Consider the following 11,025-nt stretch of genomic DNA (forward strand, 5'->3'; position numbering starts at 1 on the left):
AAATCACTCCACTTCTCTAACCATTGGTTACCTCTATTGTAAAATGCAAAATTGTGAATATTAACAATAGCATGCAGAAAGAGTAGAGTGAGTATTCAAGATGTAATGGTTATTGTGAGATTAAACAGAAGTCATTTTCAAAATACATCATTACTCAAAGAGTATTTATAAGACATTACTAATATCAGAGATAATGTGAAATCCCTGTCTCAGTCAATACCAGGAAGAATAAGCAGAAAGCATATTCTAAAGAAACAGAGGGTCTACTGGGTAGCTCAGATGGTTGAGTGTCTGACTCTTGATTTCGGCTCAGTCATCATCTTAGGGTTGTGAAATCGAACCCTGTGTGGGGCTCTGCTCTGGGCATGGAGCCTGCATAAGATTCTCTCTCTCCATCTTTCTCTGCCCTCCCTACTCCTTACTAAATAACTAAATAAATAAATATTTTAAAAATAAAGAAACAGAAAAAAATAACAGCAGTGAAACAACAATGAAATGGAACAAATCTGTGACCATAACAAAGTAATGAGTGTGTCAGCAAAATTCACAAAATGAAGAGAAAGGTCATTGAACTCAGAGCTACAGTCGTCTTCTTGGTAAGTTTGCCAAATAGCAACTGGTAAGTTATACATAGATTTCTAAGAAAATCAGAATCTTAGTCAATGTGTGGTCTTCAGCATAATCATAACAAACCTATTGGCCACTCAGAGCTAAAAATGGAAATATATATGTAGCATAACATAATTCTGAAAATTCAGGATGCTAACTTCTGGTTGGCCTAGTCTGGCATGCTAGGCTAGGGTGGAGATTATATAATGAGATATCCAGTCTTCTTTATGATAATAAAATTGGTTAAATAGGACCTCACTTTAGAAATCGCCCATCAATCAGTGCCTGATAGTATTTGTGGTGACTTAGGAAAACTACTCATAATCTTAACCATTGTTACTATTATTAAAATCAAATGCCCAGTGTTCATTATCACATGACACTTTTCTAAAACAAATTTTATAATTTAAAACGAGGAAATAGGGAAAATATGAAAATACATATCTAATAAAAATAAGCATAGAGGATTATTTTGTCCTATTCCCTGGGAAATATCTTATTTAATGTTTTATAGTATGAAAAGAAATGAGATAAAGTGCTCTATTAGGTAAGTATATCTAGCATATTGGCTAGAATGTCAATGACCACAGCAATCGAATTGGCTGTAACAATTGAAGACCATGTGATACCTACCTGCTGGGTTACCTTGGTTCCTGATTCTAGGACTAATCCCATTCCTATGGGGACAGTAAAACTCTCTAGTTTAAAGTAGCTAATTGATCCAGCACTGAGTCCAACTGAATGTGGCATGGGTGTCCTCCTTGCTCCCAATTGCTGCCTCCATACCATTCACCCTCTCTCCTCCATTCCTCCTTGTCACATTGAATCTAATTTTTTCAGACTATATCACTGTGATGGCTAGTTTGGTAAATATGGTTTACCAATGATGGTTAATTTGGTTAAATCAGACTATACTATCTGATGTATCAATGTAGCAAGGCATGGTGTCCAGCTATTTGGTCAAACATCAGTCTAGATATTGCTGTGAAGGTATTTTTTTAGGTGAAATTAACATATAAAACAAAAGACTTTGAGTAAAGCAGATTAGTCTTCAAAATATTGGTCAGCCTCATCTAATCAGTGGAAGGCCTTAAGAGCAATGATGAAGTTTCTCTGGAATGAGGGAATTCTGCCTTTAAACTGTCTTTGGACTCAAGCTGCAATATCAATTCTCCTTGGGTCTCCAGCTTGCCAGACTGCCCTGTAGATTAACTTCCAGACGTGCTAGCTCCCACAATCACATGAGCCAATTGCTTAAAATCTCTCTCTTCCTCTGTGTGTGTGTGAGCAGTGATATAATTATATACATATTGTCTGTTATTCTGGAGAACCATGACTAATATGTCCAGTCAGGGCCCATGATTAGGTCATACATAATTTTGTTTAAAAACAACCAATTCAGATCCCTATCTCCACTTATCTCCATAATGCATTTCCTTCCTCAAGAGAAGGCCTCTTGCTCACTCCCTACCACAAAATATCTGAAGAACTCCAATAGGCTGGAAAATGGGTCCTTACTCAGTTGCGGATCTTGCCTCCTATTTCACTGAGAAAATAAAAGCAACCAGAAATCCCCCAAGCTCCCCCCAACTCTTCCACCTATCTGCTATTGGTCCATATACCCTGCCTTCCTTCCAGTGTACCCCCCTGTCTGAGAACAACCCCTCCACTTACCCATTGAACCCATCCCTTCTCACCCCAGAAATTCTGCCCCTTTCTCTTGCCTCATCAAGTTCCCCCCATTCCTTTGGGCTCAGTCGGAACAGCATACAAGTATACTGTCACATTTCCCATCTTAAAGAATAAGTTTTAAAAAATCTCTCTAATTCTGCATCCCTTTTCATCACATCCTGATTCTCTGTTTCCCTTTACAACACAGTTCCTCAAGAGTTGTCTACACTCACCATTTCCCATTCCTCTCTATTCTTTTTAGATCCACTCCCTTCTGCTTTTTATCCCTACCATTCCATTGAATCTAATCCTGTCAAGGTCACCAAAGACCTGCTGTAATTCTACTGGTCAATGCTCAGTCCTCATTTTCCTTGACTTACTAGCACCTTTTGTCAGTTCATTGTTTGCTCCAACTTGAAGGTCTCTTGGTTTCCAGGGTACTAACATCCTCCTGGTCTTCTTTGATTGGCTGCTCCTTCTCAATTTCCTGTTGCTGATTCCTCCTCTTTTCCAAAATGAGAAGGACCCCAAGGCTAAGGGGCCCTCTCTTCCTGATTTTTCCTCACTCCCTTGATAATTTCATTGACCCTGAGGACCCAACCCTCTTCACTCTTCCCTCAGATACCCATGTGGCTCACTCTTTATCTCTTTTCAGAAGGTGAAATGTCACCTTCTCAGTAGGAGTTTCACTGTATAAAGTTGAACCTTCCTCTCCATCACTCCCAGCTCTGATAGTCTATTACATTGCACCCTCAAGAGCTTCCTGGGTGAAATCTGAAATGAGGCCCCTGCACCTGGAGGCCAAGGAGAGATCAAAGCGAGAAACAGACAACACTGAATGGTAGGTGACAAGGGAACTTACATAGAAGATTTGTCTTAGGCAGCAGCAAGACAAATAGATCTCCCCATCCACATCCAAGAATCTTAGAAGTTTGTATAGAGGACTTAACTAGGTTCAGTCATGTATTCTGTCCAGATGGTCTCAACAAACTTTCTCTCTCAATGCTATGTCCTTGAAAGGGCTGCTGATGTGGGACTGTATATTCCAAGGATGGGGTGGGGAGGGTAGGAGCCTCTGACTGCCCAGGTTCAGCTCTCAGGTCAACCTTCATGTCTTCTTGATGACCTCCTCCAACACAATCCATATTTCACCCTTCTTTCCTATTTATTATTCTCTCTAACATTTATCATGATATCATATACCACATTTGCTCATCTGTTTTATTGTGTATTCTCTTCCACTAAAATCTACATTCCATAAGAACAGGAACCAGGGTCCTCTTTGTTTACTGCTTTATGCCCAGAGCATAAAACATTGGACACATCACAGGTGCTCAGTATGCTTGCTGAATGAATGATCTTGCCTAGCTTTGTTACCCACTCTCCCAGTGATAGAGAAACTAAGATTCCTTGTTCAATTTTCCTATATATTGAGGTCTTCAAAATCTGGTGAAAGATTTCCCTGATTCTGAACATGCTTCTACCCCTCCCTAATCACCTGCCATCTAGATTATACCAAATATGTACACCTTTTCTACATGAATGGGCTCTTCTGAACGTTTTATTAACAGTGTTCATTTCTGTCTGAAGTGGAAGAGTCATTGATCTGTTCAAGGAACATCAAAATGTCTGGTGTGACTGGTTGGAGCAGGAAGACAACAGAAGAAGATGAAGTCAAAGTGTGAACCAGGAGGTGTAGAGGAAAGAAAGAGATCAAGTATTGGCTGAATATCTTGAAAAAGACTTTAGCTTTTTCTCAGAGTGAGTTGAGAAGTCCTTAGACATTACTAAGTGTAATATAATTTGATGTGTTTTTAAAAATTCACTTCAGCTGCTATTGAAAATAAATCACTATTCAAGGTTATTTAATTTTTCTGTACCTCATTTGCAAAACCAATAAACCATATTAGAGATCCTTTTAGGTTGCTTCAACTTTTAAGAAATCATACAAATATGAGTGGAAAAGGATTTTTTTAATCCTTGGCTTAATTAAATGTTTTGTGATTGACGACAAAAGATAAATCAAAGGCTTAACTTGACATTTTTTTTTTTTAATAAGTGCTTGGCAACAGTTCATTCTTGATGATCTAGGCTGCTCATCAAAGTGTCCTTTGAATTCTCAGATTCTTCTATTTGCCATGACCTCACAGATATTTTCACATGTCCCCACTAAAACTTGGCTTGGAGAGTCGCTAAAAGGAAAAATGGCAGAGATTCATCAGATGCAAGATTTATTGTGAGTCAAATTTGGATAAAACTCATCAAGTCTTGGCGTGGGAAATTGAAGTATAGTGTATTGAGATGTGTTGTTTTCTTAACACTGCTTTTAAAAATGCAAATGCTACTTGCCTAATCAGAGCTAACTATATGAGATATTCAAGATTTTTCTGCATTTTATTGACTCTCAGGGTAAGAGCAGGCCATGTGTATTAGTCAAGGTTCTCCAGAGAAAGTGAATTAAGTGGATAGCTGGCTAGCTAGCTAGATATTTCTTTTAAGCAACTGTCTCATGTGGTTGTGGGGGCTGGCAAGTTCAAAATCTATAGAGCAGGCCTACAGGCTAAAAATTCAAGACAAGAACTGATGTTGCAGTTCAAATTCCATAGGGCAGCAGGATGAAAAGTCAAACAGGGTTTTTAATGTTGCAGTCTTGAGGAAAATGCCTTTCTCAAGAAATCTCAGTCTTTCTGCTTAAAGCCTTCAACTGATCAGGCAAGGTTCCCCAACAGTACATAGGATAATCTGCTTTAGTCAAAGTTTACTGATTTAAATATTAATTACATACCAAAAAATACCCTCATGGCAAAACCTAGGCTTATGTTTGACCAAACATTTTGGTACCATAACCTAGCCACGTTGACATATAACACTATTACACCACGTTAACCTTCAGTTCAAAGCTCCTTCACGTAGTAAGATCTCAGTAAATGCTGAACGAAGTAACATTAATTCTTAACCAACACGGATTATCCCACTCACTTGAAATTTTGTGTGCCATTCCGATTATATAGTTCTTCCCTTTTTTCTTTTTGCTGAAAACAAAAGCAAGAGCCATGATCCAAAGTTCTATTACTAAATTCATACATGAGAATGATCAGTGTTCTTAATGAGGAAGGAAAGGACAAATTTTCTTCTATTTCTCCACCTCTATGTTGTTAATAATATCAGTTATATTTGAGAACTGCTAAGGTAAAATCCCTAGACTGGGTTCATCAATTAAATGTGAAAAGTAACCTGATATTGCAGAGAAGTATTTTAAATGAAGCTGATTCTCTAATGTTAGAAGTGACTAAGTGTATTTTCATGGCACTTGAAGCCCTCTTCTCCTCACAGCTAGAATCATGGATTTCCACATACCAGAGGTCCTTAGAATAATCTTTTCCTTAAGAAGAACTTTGGGGTTTGGAAGACCCTATTTGCATCTTGCAACACACCATTTGTCTACTTGGCTTCTATCAGATCTTGCCCTGAATGCTGGTACTAGGAATCTCTCTTTGTTCCAGAGCTGCAAAATACCCATTTTGAACATCCAGTCTAATTCAATGCTGATTATATATTTTTGGCCTAACTGGCACCCTAGGGTATCTTTCTGAGATTGGAACCCTGTTTTGCTTTTGTTAGACTTCCCTTCTTTCCAGGGCAGGGATGGGACACCGGCCTCTGAACTGAAGAGGGATAACTAAGACCCAGTTGCTTGCTCAGGATCCACTATCTGCTTGGATTTCCCAGTCCCTAACTACCCCCTCCAGTACCAGCGGTGTGCTATACTTCTGCCAGAATCCTCCTGCTGCCCCAGCCCTTCCAGCTGAGGCTGCTTGTCCAGGATAAGACCTTTTCTCAGCTGCTATATCCTTTCGCATGCCTTTTTCATGAAATTGGGCTCCCCTTTTGGAAGACAGTCCCTCTTTTTTCTCCCACCTCCACCCAAATGTGAGGTCTAGTTCTAGGTCCCCATTGCTCCCAGAAGGCCCATCCTCTCACATGATTCACGGAGTATTAGTACCCTGTACAAATGGGCCTGAGTTTTCTCACCTGTAAAATTAGGAGATTGGAAACGACCCTTTCAGCTCTGACAGTCTTATGATTCTATAAATGCCTCTTCTATTTAATGGTCCTTGACAGCACCTTAGAGAAAATAAAATCACACCAGGTCCTGAGTAGATTATTTTTATTCTGACATTTCTATGCCTAGCTCTCTTTTCTGATGATAAGTTTCTCATCTTTGAGTAATGCTTCTATTTCTTAGAGAGTACTTTTCCTTAAATACTATAGTCATTATTCGTTCACCCAATTTATTCTAGTCAGACCATCAAGGGATGTGCTAAAGATTTTCCTTCTGTGTTTCTTACACAACACAAATTGAATCTAAGCGGAAGACATTGCTAATCTACTGCTTCCGGCCCCTGGAAGCTTGCCACTGAGCTTTCTGGCCAGGATCTGCACATGCCACTGGTACTGAGCCTTTGCTGGTGAGAATATGTTTGGGCTGGTCCACTTCCTCCTCTCTTTTGCTAAAGAAATATTCTTACACAATGTGTTTATTAGGAACCTTGTTCCCTGAGGCTTAAGTATAAATAGAGGATTAAGAGCATAACTAATTTACATGAGATACAAACATATCCATGAAAGCATAACACATTTTAAATGATACACTGAGAAAAAGTTAATCTGGTTTTCTATTGCATATCAGAATAGGCAAATCCTCTTGTTATTCACCTTTGCTTTTAGAAACAAAGTGCAGAACAATAAAATTTTTCACTCACTGAGATACACCTTATTTTCAAAGAACTTGAGCAGAGACTGTTGCCGGAAATGCAATAGCTCTACCACACGCATAAACTGAATCTTCAAGAATGATTAATGAGATTGTTTCCTTTTCCTTAACAACTGAATTAAATTAAAAGCGTGATCAAGCTACTTGGCTGTACAAAAGCCAGTCATTAATATTGCTTTTAAAAATTCAACAGGAAATAGCTGATTCAGTGGACATGGATACATGGCCTCTGTAGAGTTGAACTTGTCTGTCCCAAACCGCATTTGAAGTTATTCCAATAGCTCTGAGCAAAATAGTGACAGAGTAATTGGCATTAAACAAGATAAAGGATATGTGTTCTTTGGCTATTATGTTAGCAACTAAGTACATTGAAATGCTATCAGCCAAAAACATAATTTCCAAAAGGAACATGACTGATATAATAAATGTTTGTGACCTTTAAGTCTTCTAAAGATTAAGCATGGTTCCAGGAGGAAAAATCAGGCATTCTTGCAGCTGTATCTTCTACCTCAGGCAAGAATTGCCTTGTGGTAAGAGGTCACCTGAGAGGCGCATTGGGAAAACTTCCTGGCCCAAATCTCTCCCCCATCCACTGACATTCCACCCTGAAACGTCTGCTACAGATGTTTAACGTTTTCTCCTTTGTACTCCTGGCAGAGAAACCATATTTGGCTTCAAGATGGATTCGCTTATGAAGGCCTTCCCTGAGAATCATTTCTGACGCGGGAAAGGTGCGCGTCAGAAAGCACGAACAAGCCAGGAGCCTGAGGTCAGAAGAAGAGAATGTGAGCAAGGCTGGGACAGAAGACAGGAAATAACAAAATAAGGAAATATCAAATGAGGAAGATGAACTCTGTCCTTCTACATCGTGTCCAGGGCCCATTCTGAACTTGGAAATTCTTGTTTAAAATCAAAACGGTTTATACTATGACATGACAGTCCGAGGCAGGGAAATGCTGAAATGCTTGGTGAAGTAAGAAAAGAATACACGGGTCACCAAGAATTCCTTTGATCTAAATGAAAGGCCACACAGGTGTCTGGTAGAAGCCTCCAGATATGTATGCTAGACTTTTTTGCAGCCAATTCTATTCGTTCTTCTTCATATCTTGACCTTTTATCACTTGAGCTCTCTTTGACATTGACACTCTTTGTCTCTCCTTTGTTTTTAACATTCTCTGTGCTTGGGTTTTGTGACCTGGAGCTTTTCTGCAGCTCTTCTTACCCTCTGGCCATTTGTTTTCCCTCTACTACCTCTATCCTCTGAAACACTGATGCTTTCATATTCTCTACAGGAAAACTCAGCCTCTCCAAAAGCAATCCTATCAATGCTGATAGTTCTCTATCTTAGCCCATTTTTCTCCTCTGGGATATACAGTATATTCAACTGTTTATTGGACTTCTTTCCCTGAATGTGCTGGCGCAAAGTTATACTCACCTTTTTCTTTGTCCTCTCCTTCCCATCTCACATCCTCTAACCCATCTTCCCTGTCATGGGGAATGATGAATCCAGGTGCTCAAACTACAAATCTAGGAATCATAGATTCTTACCTTCCAAACAACTATTTGTTGTGTTAACTATTTTCCATTCCTACTTACTGAGCCCTCAGCAGTCTAATTCCTCACTGTTGTAATATCCTCCTGACTTGTCTCCAAATCCCTCCTCCTCTCCCCCCATCCCATTCCAGGGGCTGCCTGAACTGTAATATGACTCCTCTGCTCACAGTTCTTTCAAGACTCCCCATCCTCTGCATTTTACAGTATAAAATCTACACATATTGGCATGTGATTTAAGACCCTTTATAATTTATGATTATATGTTTATTTCTTGCCAACCCCCAACACGCACACATACACATACATGCACAGTTTTATGTCAGCAATACACATCCTACTCTTACTCTTACTCTTCTCTCCCGTTTCTACTCGATATTCTTTTACCTGGAACATTTTTCTGTCACCCCTGGCTTACCTCCATTTTATTGTCAATCTCCTACTAGTGCTACCTTTCTCAAATCAAGTATTTTTCCTCTGTGTGTAAGGACCTCTCTAATTCTCCCCTGTGGTATGTCTTCTGTGTGTATACCTCTACTGTGGCAGGCACCATGTTTATTCACTGAGCAGTCCCAGCATCTGGAAAAATGACTGGCACTTATTAGGTGCTCAGTAAATATTTGCTTAATGAATGAGGGTTGCTTATATTTATTGGTACATTTGTTTCCCCACTAGATTATAAGCTCCTTCATATCTGCAATGACTAGCCTGACAGAGTAGATCCTCCCTCATTAGGTGATTGAGTTAGGTAATATGAACTTCCACATTTCACATACTTTAGCATATTTCAAAATATATAAAGATATGAAGTGAATTATTATGAAAATCCCAACAATATTCTAGTTAATTCTTAGAGAATTGATTTTATTTTGCTGAACAACTAGCAAATTCGTATTAATGGAGAGAATATGGAAAATAGCAAATGATAAAAATAAAGATAACTTATTTGGAACTTGGGAAGTTCTCTTTGTACTTAACATTTTAAAGATTTGATTTGATTTGATTTTTCTAAGTAATCTCAACACCCAGTGTTGGCCTCAAACTCACAACCCTGAGACCAAGAGCCATAGCTCTATGGACTGAACCAGCCAGGCACCTTTGTACTTACATTTTAATATGAGAGTGACTAAGGACCCAGAAATTCATGATCTATTGAACAAATCTTGAACTCATACTGTGAGGGTCTGGCCATCTGGGTTCCCTTCTCTGCTCTCTGACTCTGACCTCCCACTGGGCACTGATTTCATCACTTAGACTGATTAACTCAGCTTAACTTAGACGTTAGAATTAGAATCTGTACACCTGAAGCAAGGTATTAGCTTACGTCTTTCTGAAGAAGAAGATTTTGAAAAGCATTCTTTTCCGAGGGTTTCTGCTGGGTTGGAGAACAAAGATCCTGCTTAATAATTAACAAAATTAGTAGTGCTCAACTTACAGATATTATAAGGCCAATTGAGGCCATTAAAAACCCACTTCATCTGTGGTATACCAGAAATATTAAACTTTGGCAATAAAATTGCACAAAACTATGGCATCAACACCAGAATAGTTTTTCAAAACCTCATTGAGTAGTATTTTAAACATTGTCACACAAGGTGATATGGGCTTCATCCTGCAGTGAGGTTTATTGGCTCTTCCTAGAAGACCAAGAATTGATGGATCACTCCATTTGTGTGTGAGCTCCAACACAAGCAGCCTTCTCTGCAGGCCACCTGGGCACTAATGTCAAAACAAGTATTGGTTCTCTCCATATTACCCTAACAGCTTTGTTTCTCCTTTTCCCCAAGGATCTATTTCATTCTTAGACTCCCTAATTCATTCACTCATCGCATGTTTAGTGAGCACCTACTAGGAGAAGGGCCTTCTTCTAAGGAATGAGGATACAATAGTGAACAAAACAAACCAAAGTCCCAGTCCCACAGGAGCTTTCTCTTCCTTTCTTTTCCACCTCCCTCAGAGAAGACAGGAGAATCTGAATATGCTAGTTCTATTCTTCCTATTAACAAATGCACACCAGTCCATACGCATAGATGGCATTAGCCAATTCACAGTGCTTCTCCCATCTTCATAGATTGGTCCAAGTCTCAATTCTTCGCATGCTTTTTCTGAGTTAACGAGGAGTGCCTATGAGGTGGCTTGCCAGAACAGGTCTGAAGCCTGTACTAGATGGAGTCACCTGAGGGAACAAGTTAACTGCTCTGATGAGGGTGAATGACACTGAGAACAGATTTTCTGGAAGACATCGTCCACTGAATAGACAGAGAGAGGAAGAGGGTGGGAAAGAATAAATGTGCATGGTAGGCAGCCTGGCTCTCTCTGCTCTGCCTGTGTGACGCCATGGGAAAAAAAGGGCAAAATGTCCTAAGAAGCCTCATTCCTACATAACCTAGTCCCCAGAATACTGAAGGTTAGCACGGCTG

The sequence above is a fragment of the Vulpes vulpes genome, chromosome 13 (genome assembly GCF_048418805.1).
Source record: "Vulpes vulpes isolate BD-2025 chromosome 13, VulVul3, whole genome shotgun sequence".
Classification (NCBI taxonomy): Eukaryota; Metazoa; Chordata; class Mammalia; order Carnivora; family Canidae; genus Vulpes; species Vulpes vulpes.